The 20,229-nt window shown below is 44.6% G+C and overlaps 1 protein-coding gene across 1 annotated transcript in view; it reads left to right on the plus strand.

Moving 5' to 3' along the window:
* Positions 1-6,386: 6,386 nt before the first annotated feature.
* Positions 6,387-20,229, plus strand: part of Vit (vitrin) — a 117,908-nt gene continuing 104,065 nt past the window's right edge. The window contains exon 1 of the mRNA XM_040730844.1: positions 6,387-6,599. The gene's annotated coding sequence lies outside the window, so the exon portion shown is untranslated. The remainder of the gene's footprint in view (positions 6,600-20,229) is intronic.

Below are 20,229 nucleotides of genomic sequence, written 5' to 3' on the forward strand. Positions count from 1 at the left end.
ATTCCCAATGAATGGGAATTTTTTAGCCAACATTATCTCATCTTCTACTCAAAAAGGCAAATTATTTTTTTCCTTCTATAAATAAAGAAGCTAAGTGTCCAAGAGCCAAAAGTCATGAATACAGATCTCCTAAAACAAACCGAATGTTATTTCTTAGTTATTTTCTACTTCTCATCCAATTTTCCACTCATGACATCATATTTTTAATGTATGTTTTCATATTGGAATAATTTCAGATTTATGAGAAAAATCTTGTAAACATAGTTCAGATAATTTTTATGCTATTCATCTGGCCCTCAAATAGTACCATGTCATGTGGCTGTAATACTATCAAAATGGCAAATTGCCATTGGTGCACTGCCATCCCCAAATCCATAGACTTCATTTGCATTTCACTGGCTTCTCATTGCTGTTTTTGCTTATTTTTCTGCTCCAGGGTTTAATTTAGCATTGTGTTGTACTAAGATGTCAAGTTGCCTCAGTTTCTCTAATCAATCCTAATCTTTCATGACTTTAAGAGGTATCTACCAGTCAAGTCTGAAAATGTCTGCTTTGTTTGGATTTTTCTCCTATTTACTCAACATTGAAGCTATTTAAACGTTTGTGGCAACAATGTGACAGACGGGATTCCCTGTTCTCTATTCTTTGGTTAGGCATACACTGCCAACTTCTCTAATACTCGGGTTGTTAACTGTGATCAACTCAGTTAACCGACTCTCCCAGGTTTCCCCACTATACAGACCCCATTTTGACAGGGTCTCACTGTGTATCCTTGGCTGTCCTCTAACTCACAGAAATCTGCCTGCCTCTACCTCTCAAGTGTTAAAATCAAAGGCGTGCATGACCCTTTAAAGAATGAATTAAAGCAATCTAGTTTTATGTTTTAAAAAAGTAACACTAAAATTGTCAACAAAATGATAGAATATAGAGGACAGAATTAAAGTGGTTTGAGAATCTTATCAGGGTAAAAAAGGAAAGTAAAAATAAGAAGTAAAATTATAGTTACAGACACAGTTTGAAATTTAGAGGGAAACCCTAGCATTTCAGAGACATAACTAGCAATTGCAAAACAGTGGTCAGCGAGTGATGAACATAGAAATGTCATTAATATAACAGAACACAGAAAATGAAAATCAACAAAGACAGATAGTCATTAAAAGATACAACTAAGGTACATAAATAACACCAATCATGTTAGTAATCGCAATAAATATAGATTACATTTTTTAATGCAGAGACAGCCTAGAAAAATTTAAAACTCAGTGCTGTTGACAAGGTATATGACAAGCATAAGGACAAAACGTTAATGGTGAATGAATGTCATGATCAGTTGAATTACTGATCCTGACTCTCCCCTTCTCTCTTCAACATTCATTCTTTCTTTTGCCAAAGCCTCTCCTCTCTCTCCCACTCGTTCTCTACCAGCTCTGGGCTACAACCCAGGATCTAGAACAAACTGGTTAAGTGCTCCAACACTGAGCTGCAGCCCCTAGCCTTTGCCATTTCTTCTTCATGGGCTACTAGTCCCAGGCCCTTGATGCTGTTCTCATAATGGAATTTTAGCTGAAAGATGAACTGGACCCATCAGACCAGCTCTAAGAAACCTCCCCTTGTTCCTATTACCCTCTTGCAGCACTACCATTGCTATGAGAGGATCTTCTCTGGTACATGCTGTCCCCAGACGGGAAGGGACACTATAGAGCATGCATTCTCCAGCTGCCGAATGGCCTACAGAGAGAAAGCACTCAGCATAGTGGAGCACAGCGTACGTCAGCAGAGCCCCACTTAGCCATGCTCTGTGAATCAGCCTTTCATCTTAGACTTGACATGCTTACTGGGCATAATGGGGAACCGCGAGGCGTGTAATCTCCCACTCCCCATTGTGAGCCCTGACTGAGCACAAGGTGCTTTTATGCTCTGCAGACCTGCCAGGTCAGCAGAGCAGCTCAGTGCTGGGATGAGCAGGCAACCCTCCAGTTCCTGCCATCAGCCACTAACTAGATCTTTTAACCTCGTTTATGCCATGGAAGTCACACTGACTTACCTGGATTTACTTATTCTTTTCTCTGTTTATCCTAGATTATTGTTCAATATTTACAGTGGGTCCAACTCATTGGCTTCCAGGCACCACTTTGAGAGTAGTAATCTTTTCGACATTCCTCTTTTGAAGTTGGCTTTTATGACCTGAAGAAGATGCACTCAAATGCCCAGTCATCTCCTTTCCTTCAGTGAGTTTCCCTTTTGCTCACAATTAGTGGCTCACATTCAATATGCAGCCAGCTTTTCCTTTACCATGCCCTGACCCTGACCCTCTTTCTTATAGTTTTACATTGCTTGGCAAAAGTTCTCCTCTGCTCATCTATTCCATACATCTGTAAGTTGCCGCTCCTCCTGATTTCTTGGAAAGGTATATTTTTCTCATAATAACCTCTTTGCTTCTGACAACAGTGATGACAATAGATTTAACAAAGGTTAATTGGGTAAGCAGATTTTCCATTTGCATTGATTGACACCTCAAAGGTGTATACTCAGCACTGCCCCTGGGACACTGAACTGGCATCAGATCCCTGCGGTGAGTTCCAGCCACCAAAGGGAGAGGCTCAGAGCTGTTAGAGAAGACTTCAAGGCAAATTGTCTTTCTATGAAAAATTGATGTAGCATCAAACACAATAAAGCCAGATATATTTCAGTGCGCCTGTGTTATGAAGGTATAACTCTTGTGTTTTATACCTGCACACAGTAAAAGTATCAGGAGTATCAGAGAAGGCTGCCTCATTACATAGACTTTTAAATTGCCAGCCTGCATTTTTAAAAGTCACATAAAACAATGGGTGTGTAATGTGAAGACTGTTCTGATCGCCTCCAGTGCTATGGAGCAAAAACAGAAAAAAATAAGGCTGTGTTTTCAAGAGCCATCAAGTTCACTGCTTATGACAATAATAAAAAGTTTCAATAGAGTCATTGGAGGGTTTGGTTTTTTTGTTCTGGATACAATGTAAGATTAGGACAGCATGTTTTTATGGAGTGACAAACGATTTGGGAAAGGATATGTGCTTTCAAGCAGCCAGGGGTGAGTAACAAACGGCACAGAACCTTGAGGAAACTTTACAGCACAGTTTTACCCTCCGCCCCCAAGTCTATCCATCCAGAAGAGCCTTCTGTAACCCAGGCTGGCCTTGAACTCACTGTGTAGCTGAGCTGTCATTGAATTTCTTGTCACCACACCCAGCTCGTGCAGTGCTAGCCAGGGAACCCAGAGCTTGGCACACACTAAGCAAACTCTACTCTCTGAGCTACATCCCCACCCAGCCGCACACGTTCTTCTCAATTATATATTTCATCTTGTGCCAAGCAAGCAACAATCTCAAGACTCTAGACCTGGGGATTGTGATGCCATGACTCTAAAAAACAAGTGAGGATTCTTCTTACAGCCTCCAAATTGATTAAGTTGTAGGCATCGTTGCTACTGTAGATGCCCGGGTAAGGGGGCTGGACTGTATTCCCAGCACCACTGACTCACACAAGACTCTCGGATTTTTCTCGAGTGATTTTTATTCCACTGGTCCTCTCTTCACTGTAGGTAACCATTGAATATATTTCCAATCGTGCATTTAGTTCCTACTTATTGTATACTTAGTATGCGCTGGAATGAAGAGCCAAGAACGTATACTTGTGAGTAAAACTGATAAAGCCTCCTTCATTCCAGGGTCTATGTAATTATCTTAGTAGCATAGTGTTCAACAAAAACAAAACTGAGTGCAAATATTAAAGTCAACAGGGGCTGTAAGAGAAAAATTAAACAGCGAGGGGGAAAAGGAGATGTCCCGAGTGCGGTGACATTTAAAATGAGGCATTTTAACTGGCCTCACTTGGCTGACATTTGAGCAAAATCGTGAAGGAAATGATAGCGAGAGCTACAAAAAGGAACGCTGTGGGGACCGAGGTGCAAGGCCAGCTCTAGGCCTTCACTTCGGGAGTGTTGTCTGTCATCCGGGCATCCCTTAAACCGGGTTCCGGAGTTCTCTTTGTCATCCGGGCATCCCTTAAACCGGGTTCCGGAGTTCTCTCTGTCATCCGGGCATCCCTCACACGGGTTCCGGAGTTCTCTCTGTCATCCGGGCATCCCTTAAACCGGGTTCCGGAGTTCTCTCTGTCATCCGGGCATCCCTCCTGCTCCGGTTCCGGAGTTCTCTCTGTCATCCGGGCATCCCTTAAACCGGGTTCCGGAGTTCTCTCTGTCATCCGGGCATCCCTCATGCTCCGGTTCCGGAGTTCTCCATGTGGTCCTGAGCTCACTGCATCATGCACAGAGAGGAGTCTGGTGCGTCACAGTGGGATGCATGCATTCAACCAAGTGCTTTTGGATTTCTGCCCCGAGGAGCCATATTCCCCTGCCGTCAGTGGCATGTCTGCCATGGAGTCTAGATTCCTTTTTTTTTTTTTTTTTTTTGCTGATATTACTAAAATCAATGTTTTGTTACTCTGTAAAAGAATTACTCCATTTTGTTCTTTTTAATTCAGTAAAACTACATTACATAAGTTTTGCTAGTGTAAAATTTTTCTCGTTTTCAGGTCACATTTCAGTAGCACCAATCACATCTGCAACACTGGACAACCATCACTTCTGTTTCCAAAAATTCCCTCACCCCAAACATCATGGTTTTTCCATTTTTAGCATATTTCTATTTTATTTGTCCTTTATTCACCGTGAGGATTTAAATTTAAAAGTAGCAAAAAAGGCAATTGTAAGCATTAAAACGGCCTCATTGATCGAGAGTCAGGAAGCCTTAAATATAAATCCAAGGTCTTGTCCAATATGTGAAAGACCTTGGGGAAATGCTCATGCTCTCTGAACCCGAGGTTCCTTACCTGTAAAACGATGCTGACCTTATTGGTCCTTAAAGAGTCTTCTAAATATTAACGAACATGTTACATGTGAATAATAAGCACCGCTCTCAGGAAAAAGTGCCTGAAAAGCTGCAAGTCCTGTATTTTGTTTGTTTGGTTGATTGGTTGGTTTTTGGTTTTTGGAGACAGGGTTTCTCTGTATTGCTTTGGAGGTTGTCCTGGAACTCACTCTGTAGACCAGGCTGACCTCGAACTCACAGAGATCTGCCTGCCCCTGCCTCCTGAGTGCTGGGACTAAAGGCGTGTGTCACCACCGCCTGGTGCAACTTCGGTATTTTTATTAGCTCCATTTAGGCATGCTTCAGATGAACCCACCCTGTTACGAGCAGCAGGATCCCCCACCTTCCTGGGGAAGGCTTGTCCTGTTCGTCTACTGTAGACTTGGCGCCAGGAGCTGTTGAAAGAAGAAACAAGACCAAAAACTAACTTCAGGGCACAAGTGGAAAGGAGAAAAGAAAAGCTAAATGGCATGGCAGCAGGAGAATTAAGTAGAGAGTCACCCCCAGTACCAGCAGACCAGGACGGGGGACTGAAGGCAATGGGAGGAAGCTCTCTTCCCGACTGCTTGAGCGCCCACGCCCAGCTGGAGGAGGCTCTCTGCTACCCTCTGCCCAGCTGGAGAAACCCGGTCACACCACACAGATAGACGGTGCAGCCTTGAACGCTGCCAGATGGGCTCTTATTTTACTTTTTGGTTGGATTTTAGTTTTTAAAGCTGAGATATGTTTATGTATGTTTTGGGGACCAAATCTCTTTGGCTTAGTTGATGTCACTAATGTCTATGGAACTAAAATGGGCAGTTTGCCCCAATGAGGTGAGATATCCAAGTGGAGGGTTTTTTGGTTTTGTTTTTAAACATGAGTCAGAGTCCACATCCTACTGTTATTACCATGTCCTGTTACCAGCAGCCTACACTTCAATTATTTCATGGAGCTTGCCCTAAGCAGCAAGAATGGAAACAAAGCAAAACAAACAGTAGCTTCCACAACAAAGGGAAATATGTGTTTTCGGTGCAAAAGGGAGAGTCCAGTAGAATCAGCTTGGCAGTGGTTGCTGTTTTCTGTCTTCAAACAACTTAATCCAGCTATGTTCATTAGTGCTCAAGAAAGAAGAAAGAAGGAAAAATCAACTGTCTCTGCTCGGACAGTTTAAAAAATATAAGAAACTAAATCCCGTCCAAAACAATACAGAGAAACCCTGTCTCGAAAAAAAAATAAAAAACAACAACAACAACAAAAAAAGAAATTAAAATCCCTATCTGACTTTTCTGCGTCTCCGAATATCTAATTGTAGAATTTGCTTACTGAATGTGTGCTTTGGGTTAGAAAAGATTATTTAGAAATCCTTTCCCAAAAGCAGCAAGTGGGAGTGGAAATTTGAAAGAGGACCGCCTAATTCAGCACTAAACCCAGTACGAGAGGCGCGCGCGCGTGTGTGTGTGTGTGTGTGTGTGTGTGTGTGTGTGTGTGTGTGTGTGTGTGTGACAAAATGCACTTTCCAAAGGGCTGAGAGGCAGACAGGAATGTTTGCTCTGCTTGCCTGAGAAGAGAAAGGTTCCTGGACCTCCTCTTGCTTCTCCTTTAGAATAATTTGGATGGATTTGTGATGCAGAAAGGCTTAAAGAAAAAAGGATAACCATTCCTTGTGGTGGAAAGTTTAGGGAGAAAAAAACACTGCTTTCTTCAAACAAGGTATGTCTGATGACTTACTAAAGGTATACTTATGGCTACTTTCCATTCATTGTTATAAAAACATTAAAGAGTACTTTTCATTGAAAAGCAAGAATAAATGCCTTAGCCAGCTGATAAATTTCCATTTAAAGAGGGTTGCAATAGAAGTAGATGCTAGTTGGTTGTAAACAACCACATTGTGTGTGTTAGAAATAAATAATGCTAAGGTATTCCTATTAGAACAAAGTTTTTGCTGTGTCACTAAAGCAACTTCATCATGGTTAAAGTAAGTTGGAAAAATGCGGCATTTGTGTGGAAACTTTCAGTAATTTACGTCTTTCTTGCTTTCTTTAATTCAACTTGTTTCCTATAAGGAATATGGTAGCACTATAGCAATTGCTTAGTGTAGGAGAAGCCTTATGAGGAATGAGCACAGTGATTCTAGAAAGGAAATGGTTCCCAGTGAATCTCCACCTCTCTCCACTGAGGCAGGTCTCCACAGAATGCGGCTACTTGTGCAAATCATTGGCTGTTTACAATAGCAGTGCTTTCTTAAGCTGAATGCTTCTGCCATTGATAAACTCAAGAAGGGGTTGGCATTGTTAGCCTCGCCGTTGTAGCTCGACTTTGCACCAGGAGAAAGGACAAACAATCTCTTTTAAGCCTGATTGTGTAGAACCAGTGCAAACATGAAATAAACGCCGGAGGCGCAGGTTAAACAGAGGGTCGGATTGAACAATTAGACAGGATCCTTTGCTCCAAACCGCAGCATTTCTAGCCGTCCCCAAACCGAGAGTGGAATTCAAGATTTTCTTGGAGTTTATTGTGAAAACAAAACCAGGCATTCTTGGCCACGGTGGTTGTTCAAAAACATAAAAAAGTGCTTCTGCTAAGAAAATACTATTTTGCCATTATGTTGTGTTTCAATAAATTTGGAAGATTTGGTGGTAAAGTTATGAGGCTGTTTTTCCCTGGTCTCTTGAAGGATGAAATGCCCTGAAGCAAGACAGATCAAACACTGTTTGTTTGTGTTGCTTTTTAAAAAATTCTGCTGAGTGTGTGTGTGTGTGTGCATGCGTGTGTGTGTGTGTGTGTGTGTGTGTACATGCACGTTTCTGTGTGTGTAAGTGTATGCGCGTGTGCCTGCAGGTAAGAAGCTGCAAGGGTTTGTCTTTTATTTATTAAATTAAAATATCTTCCTTTACTAAAACTAGGTATTAGACAAGAACCTTTTAAGACTATGAGGAATGCATTTCTACTGCAATATGCTAACTTACCAGGCTCAACTTCATTTAAATACTCCTCCTACCTCCCTCTGCGGGAAAGGTTGAAGAGGAAACGCCTCAGGAACGCTGAGAACTCCTGCTCAGTATCTCTGCCGAAATCGTGCTTGTGGCTGTCCTTCAGCAGATCTAATTATCTTCCCCAGCAAGTTAGACGCAGGAAGAATAGGCTCTTTCAGGGAACCTACAGCAGATAGTTTGAACAGTGCTGCGAGAACAGCAAAGCCTATGCTGGTCTCCACTGTGATTCCTGTAAGGCACGGGGAACACAGCAAAGCTGTGTGGTCCGACCCCGTGTGCCAAGCCAGGAGCCGGCAGTAACTAGAGCAGACCCACCTACACCTCACTGTGCTCCCTCGAGAAAGTCTGGAACACTGCTTGACTTTTGTTCCCCCTTTTGAAAAAAGAGACATGGCAAAGCTTGAGGCTTAATGCTGATTGGCAGCTCCAACAGGGGTTTGGAAGGTGAATGTTTTCTATAGGATGGTATTTTACTATACTGTCAGAGAAAAGTTCCAGTGGGAAGAGTCTTTGCTTGATAGCCCTGCGCGCCCTGTGTGTGTGTGTGTGTGTGTGTGTGTGTGTGTGTGTGTGTGTGTGTTCAATCAACTTGACACAAGCTGGGGTTAATTGGGAAGAAGGCATTGGCCTATGGGCAAACCTGTGGGGTATTTTCTTGGTTGATGATTGACGTGAGAGGGCCAAGCCGGTTGTGGGTGGTGTCACCCCCTGGCGCTCCGTCTGCTCGGTCCTGGATGGTATAAGAAAGCCGGCTGATGGAACTATGAGGTGCAAGCCATAAGAGGCATTCCTTCATGGCCGATGCTTCAGCTCCTGTCTGACTTCAATCAACGATGGAGTGTGACTTGAATTATCAGCTTTCTCCCCATTTTGCTTTTGGTCATGGTGTTTTTTCACAGCAGTAGGGATCTTACTAAGACACTGTGACATAGGAAAGTGAAATTCAACGTAACTGTTCTTCACAAGATAATTAAAGTGTGTGTGTGTGTGTGTGTGTGTGTGTGTCCACAGCATACCTAGGACAGGATGATCCAAGCCAATATTTTCTCATTTCCTGGCATATTTCCATTACTATCTGCATATCTTCATGAGAACACAATCACTGTCTGGGTTCAAAGATGCCGTGTGAGACCAAGGCTGAGGTCAAATGGCTTTGCAGTGCTATGGGGCTCAATGGGGGCTGTATGTCAATGGGCAGTGACACTTCTTCAAACTTTGGTAAGTGACTTAAAAGTATGGGTTCCAGTGTTCTTATCCATGAAGGGGACCTCAAATTAGTCCCTACTTCATATAGCTATGTCAAGGAGCCCTCAATCAGACCCTGGAGCATGGAATGTCACCCTGTCAGTACCCAAGTGTTAGCAAGTATTTTCAATGACGTAAGGACTGAAACAAGAGATGGCAGCTTCAATGGAGCCAGGAATTTGTGACTGTCTTAGAATTTTTAGGCATTAGCATTTTGGGCAGGATAAGCAAATGACCTGTGGGTTTACGTGCGGTTCTTGTGTTAGGAATCAGTTGCCATTACTTCAGTCAGAAGATCTGGACTTGACCCTCACTCAGCTAAAGATAAGCCGAAGACGCAACTTCTGTGGTGGCTGAGAAAGCTTCCTGACTCTGCCTTAAGATGTGTCTCTCTGTGGTGGTCAGAAGACAGGGAAATTCTTGAGTCTCCAAATACAGGGAGGGCAGGAGAGGGAGAACCTACACAGAGAAAATACTAATTTACACAGGGGTGGGCAGTTCTTGGACAACAGAAACACACAGATTCCGATCTTATAGAAAATGCATCGAGAGGAACAAAGCAATCAGAAATCAATCTTTGTTTGTACTGGTTGTTAGACAGTAAAAAATCTTCATTAAACACCACACACACACACACACACACACACACACACACACACACACACACACACACACACCAGCCTGAAATCACCCAGGTGAGCTCCTATTTTGTGGTCCACCAGAAGATCTGAAAGAAAGGAAATTCCCCCGAGGCAGCATGCCCACGGTCACATGTTCACAACGGAGCAAGAACTATTTCTGTTTTGTTTATTGCATTTTCCATGGTTACCTCATCCCTAACACAAACAGTTGTGGATACTGGCTGTAGAATTTGTTTTTAATCAGCTAGAAAGTTTGCTGTAAGCCTTCCTGAGGCCCTTAGGGATGAATAGAAACATTTGGGCTGCCTGAGAAGTATCCAAAGCAGGCACCATAGCATGTTTGATGGAACCACCCATACAAATGATGTCATATGGCAACCCAAAAAGGCAATTCTCCACATAGAGCAGATGTGACGATGTAAGAGCCCACTGAGGGAAGCCCAAATCCTGTCCTGAGTCTGCAGTCAGAAACTTGCAACAACAGAGAAACACTAGTGTGCTTTTGACCCCACTTGAGAAAATTTTTACAATTGTGTTTTTGGTTTTTTTATAAGAACAAAAACAAAAAAAACCCCACATTTATCTCCATTTCTAGTTCTTTTTTGGGGGAGGTTGCTTGTTGTTTGTTTGTTTAGTTAGCTGGTTTTCGTTTTTAAAGACAGGGTCTCTCTGTGTAGCCCTGGATGTCCTGGAACTCACTTGTAGACAAGGCTGGTCTCAAATTCACTGAGATCTGCCTGCCTCTGCCTCCCGAGTACTGGGATCAAAGGCATGAGCCACTACCACCTGGCTCTAGTTTGTATTTTTTTCAATCGAGTTTTCTCCAATTCTTCTTGAGAATTAAGTGTCGGTGCAATTTCTTAGCCATTTGACTGGTCAAATAGCACACCCTTCTAGAAGCCTTTCAAGAGAGCTGGCAGAGGAGCCTTGCAAACCTGAACAGAGGAAAAAGGAAGAAAAATATAGACTTGCTTCCTTCCCACGCATATCAAGCCAATGGGTGTGATTCTAAGAGAACACCGTAGACTAGCTTCCCTAAACAGCAAACAGTTCTGGAGAATAAAAACCCAGAGGCTGAATATGATACAGACACGATTTCTGGTATATGGGCGGCCATCTTCTCACCAAGTCATCCAATGGCAGAAGTGAGAAGTTACTCTTAAGTCTGTGTGATAAGACGCTGGTGTCATTCATGATGACCCACTCCCCTTCATGGCCTGCTCACCTCCTGTGGTCTCACTTAGACATCCCTTTACATCGGGTGCTGTTGTTTCCAAATATGATTAGAAAGACACATATATCTGGAGTGTTGCACCGGGGCCCTACAAGTACTTAGTCAGATGGCAATCATGAGTCCTTCTGTTTGCATCTTAGTCCTTTTGAGCTGCTATAAGAAATGCCATCCATTGAGTGGCCTACAGACAGAAAAATTTATTTTGAATTCTGGAGGCTGATATGGCCAAGATCGAAGCACCCACAAATTCCTAGTCTGATGAGAGCCAACTTTCTGTTTTATATACGGGGTGTGTGTGTGTGTGTGTGTGTGTGTGTGTGTGTGTGTGTGTGTGTGTGTGTGTGAGGGGGAGCAGAGGAGGAGTTGGGAGGCACGCTCTGTCCTTCTCCACTTTATTCTCCTGAGACAGGGTCTCTCCCTGAACCTGGAGCTGGGCTGGCAGGCAGCACGCCCCAGGGATTCTCTTGTCTCTACTTCCCACAGCACTGGAGCAACATGCATGTGTGTGACCATACCCAATATTAAACCCTGGGGTTAGGGGTTTGAGCTTGAGTCCTCATGCTGACCCATCCAATACTCTTGCCTACAGCAGCATCACCCCAGACCCTGGCGTCTCTTGAGATGAGGTGATGGTCCTGTTCATAAAGTTTCTAGTCATCTCCAAAGGTTCCTACTCCCCAAATAACTGCCGTTGGGCCTGGGATTGTGTGTGAGTTTGGGAGATATTAACATTCAGACCATACCAGTTTCCTTCACCAAAACACACAAGAATCAAGCCATGGCCTTCCTCGGTAAGCATCCTGCTGAGAGAGCCACCTGCTTGCTTTGTGGGGTTCTAACCCACAGTGTAAGTGGACCATAGTTTATAGATGTGGTTGCAATGATGATGGCTGTGTGGACACAACAACTGTTCGTCACTCAGTGATGACAATCAGAGGGAGGGGGATCCCTATGAATTCAAGGTCAGTCTGGTCTACAAAGTGAGTTCCAGCACAGCCAGGGCTACCCAGAGAAACTTTGTCTGGAAACAAACAAACAAACGAAAAACAAGCAAGCTAATAAAAATATCTAAAACAACAACAAGAAGACCAATGGTATTAATACCCTTTCATACATTAAGTCATGTAACCCTCACAACAAACAGGCAAGGGTTGGTGCAATCTCCTTACACAGATAAGCAAACTAAGGTGGAGAAGTCCTTGAAGTTTAAGCTCCTAGATAATGAGATCTCAGGTTCAGATCCAGAAGCACAATGCTAGGCTCCCATTCTTAACACACCAGACACACAGGGTCCTGATTTGTTGTGGTTGCTGTTTAAATCACTGTCAAATCAGTCTTGCTAACCCAACACATAGATTTTAAGCCACACTTCTGAGAAAGGCTGCCTACCTTGTAGTAGGGTCCTCTCCATAATAATAAAGAAGGGGGAAAGAAACTCACAGGAAGGGATATGTGTGTGTGTGTGTGTGTGTGTGTGTGTGTTGGGGTATATGTGTATATACGTATGTGTGTGTTGGGGGTGTATGGTGTGTGTATGTGTATGAGTTGGGAGTGTATGTGTGTGTATGTGTATGAGTTGGGAGTGTATCTGTGTGTATGTGTATGAGTTGGGGTGTTTGTGTGTGTGTTGGGAGTGTATCTGTGTGCATGGATGTGTTGTTGAGGATGTATATGTGTGTGTGGGGTGTGTGTGTGTGTGTGTGTGTTGATGGATATTTCTGTCCCTCCCAGTCTCACAGCTTTTTAGTCCCAAATAAACACACAGAGGTTTAAATTATAAATTGGTCGATGGTTAAGGCTTCTTATTGGCTAGCTCTCTCTTAATTATTAACCTGTTTCTATTAATCTGTGTATCTCCACGTGGTCATGGCTTACCAGTGATGCCCAGGTCTCTTTCTTCCTTGGTAGCTACATGGTGTCTCTCCCGCTTTGCTCTCTTGAGTTCCTTTCCCCAGAATTCTCCTACTCTGGTAGCTCCACCTATACTTCGTGCCTGACTACATCCTGCCTGTCCACTGGCTAAAACAGCTTTATTCATCAACCAATAATAGAAACATACATATTCACAGCATACAGAAGGACATCCCCCGTCATGTATGTGTGTCTCTGTGTGTGAATGTATGTGTGTGTGTATGTATGTATGTATGTATGTATGTATGTATGTATGTATGGTGTGTGTTGGGTGTGTATGTGTGTGCGCCGTGGGATAACTGCATAAAACACAAGCAAAAAGGATGGGGTATAGGAGCAGTGAGATGGGGGAATGATTTTCATTGCACGATTCGTCTTGGGAATAACAGAAAGTTCTATAAAATCCCTGGGGAAAAGCATTTCATGCCATCAGACAGACACAAGTGTCGTAACAAAGGTCCTGAGTGGGTTAGTGGGTTCATACTTTGTAAGCCAGGGTGGTGTTTAGAGCTGAGTGAGGACAGGAGAAATCATGGGTGCATTGTAATTGAGCAGATTCTGAGGGCGCCCTCCTAGTGCCCCTCAATATTCCACAGATACCCATGCTGTGAACTCACACTTGGAATAGCTCTTGCCTCTGCTCTGCACAAAATCTGATCGGGTCCTTTAGTATTTTACGCCATGCCCCAGATGTTTTCAATAACCTTGACCATATTTTAACTCAGTCACATAGTACTCATCATCGTGTATCGATGCTAGGTAGCACTGAAAAATGACATCACGAGAATATATTCTACACCCCATGTCCACATGGTCCCTGAGTAAATTCTCTCTTTCTCCATCTTATGCTTCTTCCTTTTCCATTGGCCAGTAAGAGCCACTAACAGTTGCTAGCCTGGCATTCAGATTACCCAAGCTAGGAAGGATTACAGCTGTTTTGGGTCCCACAAGACAGGGCTATGGCTTTTTTGGAGATGGCCTCACTTTCCTGGGGATCCCTTACTGTGGTCAGATGGTTGCTAGTCTCTGTCTTGGGGTTTGCAGTTCCCCTCAGCCCCTGGGAGGCTGGTTCTCTCTGTGCAGTCCCTTCTGCCTTCCATGCTCCTGATTCTCCAGCATCCAATGCCCCTCCCACCCCAAGAAGACTGTCTCACACAGGGAGTCTGTTTGCTTGGCTTTATTTTTGTTTTTGTTTGGCTGTCGGTCTAGTGGATTGGTTTTTTGACACAGAGTCTTACTGTGTAGACCTAACCTGCCTAGAACTTGTGTAGACCAAGGTGGTCTTGAGTGGCAATGGACCTCCTGCTTCTGTCTCCTGAATGCTGAGATTGTAGGTGTGATGTCCAGCTACTCAGGGAGTCCTGGTGGTTACACATTCTTCCCTGTGACGATAGATAAGTAAATCATAAGTCAAACTCAAGTCCACTGTGTCCCAGGCCTGAAGGACAACTACTTAGTGGCTTCCAGTGAAGTCCCTGAGAACCCCAGCTAGGTTTCCAAAGAGGCACGAAACTGAAACCCAAGTTTGTTCCCTCCTCCAACGTGCCCGCTATCTGGAACATGCAAAAGGACTTGGAAGCCAAGAGAAGCACTCAGAGATTGGAGGCAAGAATCTCTTTAGGAAAATGAACTGACATTTGCTCCCCCCACCCTTTTCCAGGTGCACCCCACTTTAGATAATAGTATGAGGAGACCACCTCGGGACACGAGAGCAGTCAGATAGCATCACTGAATATTGCCCTGAGGGTCTCTCTTTTTGACATCTGATGACACAGTCAAATATGATATACTCAAGTATCTTTTTATATGGGGCGAGGGACATGCCTGGTGAAACTCAAAAATGATGCCCGTACATCATTTTAATGTTTGTGAGGAAGAGAACACTGTGAGTCCAGACCCCAGTATGATTCTTTACAATTATGACAACTTTTATTAGTCAATGTGCATGCTTTACAGCCTGAAATTTGACTATTGTCAATTTGTACTATTGCAATTGTAAGTATTGCAAACACTTTTGACACGGGCGTCACCTTCGGGTGAAAGGAAGGGTGGAGCCTCGTCGTGAGTCACGGGAAGAGCTGCTGAAGGCCCACGGGGCTTGAGGTCTGATAGTTGAGCTCTGGGATCGTGGCATAACCCTCTCCCACTTTGAACAATGTAATAACGCCTCCTAAGAGTCAGTTCTCTACTCCAAAAAGTGAAAGCGCAAGGAGTGTTTTCTTTAGAATATCGCCAGGAGAAGGAAGGCCAGTGAGGGCAGTGTGTAGCGCTGAGTGAGCACCTTAATGTCAGTGCGCTCTCAAGTTGTACAACGCTCGTGAGAAACCAAACCCACTCCACATGCCCGTTACAGTTCTAGATATTCAGGGAGGCTGAGGCAGGAGGATCAGTTCCGCCCAAAGCTTGAGGCTATCCTGGGCCACAAAGTAAGACACTATCTCAGTGGTTCTCGACCTGTGGGCCACAACCCCTTTGGAGGTCCAACGACTTTTTCACAGGGCTTGCATATCTGATCTCCGGCACATCGGAGGTTTGCATTATGAAATTTGTTACAGTTATGAAGCAACAACAAAAATAATTTTATGGTTGGAGGTCACCACAGCTCTAGAAACTACGTTTAAGGGTTGCAGCATTAGGAAGGTTGAGGACCACTGCCTTATCTCAACTAAAAAAATAATAAAAATAAGCAAACGGATAGATAAACCATCCATGGACAGTAGTAAAGGAACAAAACCCATCTGGCCTAACAAGAGTTATCAGGACGGACATGTGGGTGAGGCTAAAAGTACTTCAAGGGCTAGGAACAGGAGCTCTGGGGTGTGACCTGGGTGACTTCCCCTAAAGAATTTAGTGTCTTGCATCTAAACGACTCTCTCTGTTTGTCCCTGGCAATTTCCAGAGTTTAATCCTCCACAGCCCTTAATTCTTCAGCCGCAGTCCCTCCTCCACGCTCCTCCACACCCTCCGTTTTCCGCAAGCCTCTCCTCGATGGGATTCAAGAATGTGCCCTATCATCTGAGAACCCATTCTTTACCAAGGCCGTAGGGAAAGCAGGGCTCACACAAACAGGCCCTCCTATTCCCACCTCAGCAGGAAGGCCGACCCAGAGCTGGCCATGCTGTTCTGAGCCTCGGAGCGCGAAAGCACAGAGTGTTCGGGCCAGCAAAGGCTCTGGGGATCCCAGCTGAATCGAAACAGATACTCGGCCCTGCATTCACAGTAGATGGCCCTCGGCAGTCACTAACCACAAAAGCCCAAAGGAGAGCTCAAAGAGGAGGCAGAGCTAATGCAGTGTCAAACGCATTAAGTAAAGGCTTCTCTGACGAGAGAAGTTCACGTCTACGAGCTGCGGGAGATTCTCTTTAAGCCTTTCTTGGTTTCCGGGGTAACCGTGAGGTACCCTCTTGGCTCACCTCATCTTAGAAGGTCTCATTTCCTTCCCCAGATTTTGAATGGCTCTTGGGAGGAGTTCCATAGCCCTCATCGGTGCATGCCTGCAAACCAGTGTCTTTCCCCCCCACTGGCAATGTAAGATCTAAACTACCACTTCAGAAATGTAATTACTATTTGCAGTTTCCCCAGAAATCACTATTGGTGGAAGCCTTTGTGGATGTGGTAAGTACTGCCATATGGCAGATTCTTAACGAGGTACAAAATGATGGTTTAAAACCCATACCAAAAAAGCCTTTCCCCTTTGGGGCTTCTGAAATGTAAAAAAAATGCCACATTGATGAGTGGCACAGGCATGTCTGTGTCTGTCCTTGACACATACGTGAGCTGTTTAGTCCAACCGGTGACCATAGACCGATTCCTCTGCTGTAGGATTTTCTCAGTGACCAAAAGTGAGCCCCAGGCTGAGGCGAAGACTCAGGGGTTAAAAGCTCATACTATTCTTCCAGAAGACCTGGGTTCAGTTCCCAGCCCTGGAGTCAAACAGCTCATAACCACCTGCAGATCCGGGAGACATCAGAGGACAGACACCTCCCCTTCACACCCGTCTACGGGTGATTTCTTTCAAAAAGTGGCCCTGGAGAAAGGGATTTATACCTTATTCACCCATGTATATGTGAGATGTAAGGGAAATTCCTGCGTGGTAATATCAGCTCATGTAACATTTTCACAAACATCACGAGACATAATCATTCACACAAATTATAGTTGCCGACTCTTTATTTATGGGAGGCTGACTTGTTCGTTGTGGGATGTTTTTTAACTATTTGACTGGCTGCCACCCACGAGGTGCCAGAAGCAAATTGAGCAACCTAAATGTCTACAAAGTTGTAAATGTCTCTTGCTGCTGCGGTGCTGTCATGATCTGGGGAAACTCCGCCGCATGTCCTGAGAGCGCTGATTTGGCGTCACCGGTTTCCAGAGCTCACTGTGTCCCTTCACCACACTTCCTTACAGAGCCTGGCTTCAGGGTTCCATGCAGTCTCTCTAGGAAGCTCCCACTCTGGTGCCAACAGAAGAAAACTATGTGCACCTTTCTCATCTCAGGGAAAAGAGACATAACTAAAAAATAAACATGGAAAAAAAAAGAGTTGTAATCTAAGCCAGAAACGGGAACTAACTCAAAACTGGCTGAAGTAAAAGTGCCCAGAAACATGTATGTCATGCACAAGGACCAGGTCCAACTGGATCTCCCTCTGATTGGAAATGGGACCTGGAAAGTGGCCAGAAAGGAAGCCACCCCTCCCTGCCCTCCCTGCCCTCCCTGCCCTCCCTGCCCTCCCTGCCCTCCCTGCCTCTCAACCCCAGGCTGTGCCCACTGTCACCTCCTTCTCCTGCTCTTGTTTTGTCATAATTTTATGCAGAGCCCCACAAGGCCTGCAGTTCAGCAGTCACACACATCAAGACTTCAATTCTTGGGGCCCAGGGGAGATCTCTGATGGTCATGGGTATCTTTTCTTGCTAGATTATATGCTTTGACCAGCTGAGTCACCTAAATGCAAATGAATGTTCTTGGTGGCTGTATTTGAGCTTCTGTCATCCTTGACTTGTAAGATTGAAGCTATAAATGTCACTGGGCTTTGAAAGTGAACAGTGCACCAATAAGAATGGAAATTTCACCGGGCAGAAGTAGGACACTTTAATCCCAGCACTTGGAAGGCAGAGGCAGACGGATCTCTGGAGTTCGAGACCAGCCTGGTCTACAAAGGGAGTTCCAGGACAGCCAGGGCTACATGAAGAAACCCTGTCTCAGAAAGGAAGGAAGGAAAGAAAGAAAGAAGGAAGGAGTGAAGATTTTACCTCATAATAATTAGCTAGTAAGTTACAGCATAGTTTGAAATGTACCATAGTTTGATATAATTGATACAAAGTGCACTAAGCTGTGGAGTTGGGCTCTCAGTAAATGTGCAAGCATGAAGGAAGACCTTAATCCCAATCCCAGAAGCCACCCTTATAAGCTGACTACAGTGGCCCACTCCTGTAATCCTGGCAGAGACAAGAACAACCATGAGTTTACTGGTTACATGGGCATCCATGAGGTCCAGGCCATGTCTGAAAAAACGAGGAGGATGTGGCTGAGAGGTGACATCTGAGGTTGTCCTCTGGTGTCTACATGCCCCCACACATGTACCCTCACACATACACCCCCACACGTACACATGCACTCCCACACACACATGCATCCCACACACATGCACCCCCACACATACATAGATACAATCATCATAGCAAGATGAAGACCTGTGCTGTGTGACACTGGGCAAGGGAACTCCACTGCTCTGACTTCTAAACGTTTTAGTGCCCATGTTGCCTCCTCAAGGAATTTTTTGTGGGTCCAAGAGAGAAACCCTACATGGTTTATTGAGGAAGCACTCTGAACACACTGGTCTAACAGGCATTATTAGTTATCTCTAATTAAAGTCACTGACAAGAATAGGTACTGACAATTCCACCAGGCAGAAGTAACCCCTCAGTTGTAACTGACTGAAAGAGAAATTTCTTATCTCATATAACAGATGATCTCCAGTTAGGCCCAGCTCCAAACTTCCACCCCATTTCTCTGCAATACCCCAGGCTGCCCAACAATACCCCAGGCTGAAGACAAAGTTGGGAGGGGATGAAGACAGGAAGGATTGGAAAGTGAGCCACAACGCCGCCCTTCAAATCCTGGAAGACTCTGGTATCCACTTCATGGTGCCTGTTGGTATCAAAGCAACAGTGAACTCACTGAGACCAACCCCCAGATCTATAACCCGTGTGGAGGTTACTGTCCACATGGAGCCACCTCTGCCTTGCAAAGGATGCTCTATTTTCTGATCACCTCTCTCAACACCAAGTGACTGAGGGTTGACAGGGAGGTGGAAACGGAGATACCACGGCTGCACATGTTCTCCAGAGTCATCTGTCCCCAGGGAGTTTCAGCATATTGGAAGTAACATCCAAACTCTTCATAACTGCTAAGTGTTTCCAGATGGATGTTGGCTCTCTCCACCTCATGCACCGAGCATGGCCAGGTGCTCCTCAGAGCCACACCTAGATCTGATGGACGCCACCATTATATCACCCCATTATGTCCAATGGGGCAGATTTTTTCCAAGTGGGTGGCTCAAATAGACCTCCAAGGGGCTTATTAAAAATGACAAATGCAAAAAAAATCATTCTTAAGTCTTCCATGTCTCCCTGTTGCCTACAGGAATGATCTCACATTCTTTAGGCATGACATTCAAGGCTTATGTAGCCCCTTCCTTCCTCTATAATAATCTCATTCCTCTTCCGTGCCTGACTGAGTAGCTCCCTGAAGTTCAGTTAAGTTGTTCAAGCCTCTTCCAGTCTCCACACCTGAGCCAATGTGCCATCAACTCAATTTCTCCTTGCTGGTAGCTTTAAGAGCAGATGGGCTCACCGCCCAGTGGAATCCATGTGAGCAGGCAAACAGTGTAACACCGTCTTACACCAACCGGATCAGATAAAGGCACCTGCTTTCCATGAGCCGGCAATGGCAGGAGGAAATGCAGGAGAATGCAGGAGAAAAATGCAGGATATTGATTCTTCTGCAGACCTGAGCAGTCTTCAGCCCTGGCCTCTGGGGTACCAGAGGGGGGGGGGTTTAATGTTTTCCCTCACATTTCAAAAATCACATTAACATTTAAGAGTATGGAAAAACAGACCAAGCAGGGAAGGAAAGTCCAGGGATGAGGAGGGGTCTTCAACACACTCTGCTTCCGAAAGTCAGAGTTCTGGTCAGTTCTATTGCTTGTTGTGTGATACTTGTTTGTGTTCCAACAAATAAAGCTTGCCTGGAGATCAGAGGGTTGAGATAGCTTTAGTTAACCAGATAAGCCTGGTAGTGGTAGCTCATGCCTTTA

The sequence above is a fragment of the Mesocricetus auratus genome, unplaced genomic scaffold (genome assembly GCF_017639785.1).
Source record: "Mesocricetus auratus isolate SY011 unplaced genomic scaffold, BCM_Maur_2.0 Super-Scaffold_100024, whole genome shotgun sequence".
NCBI classification, from domain to species: Eukaryota; Metazoa; Chordata; class Mammalia; order Rodentia; family Cricetidae; genus Mesocricetus; species Mesocricetus auratus.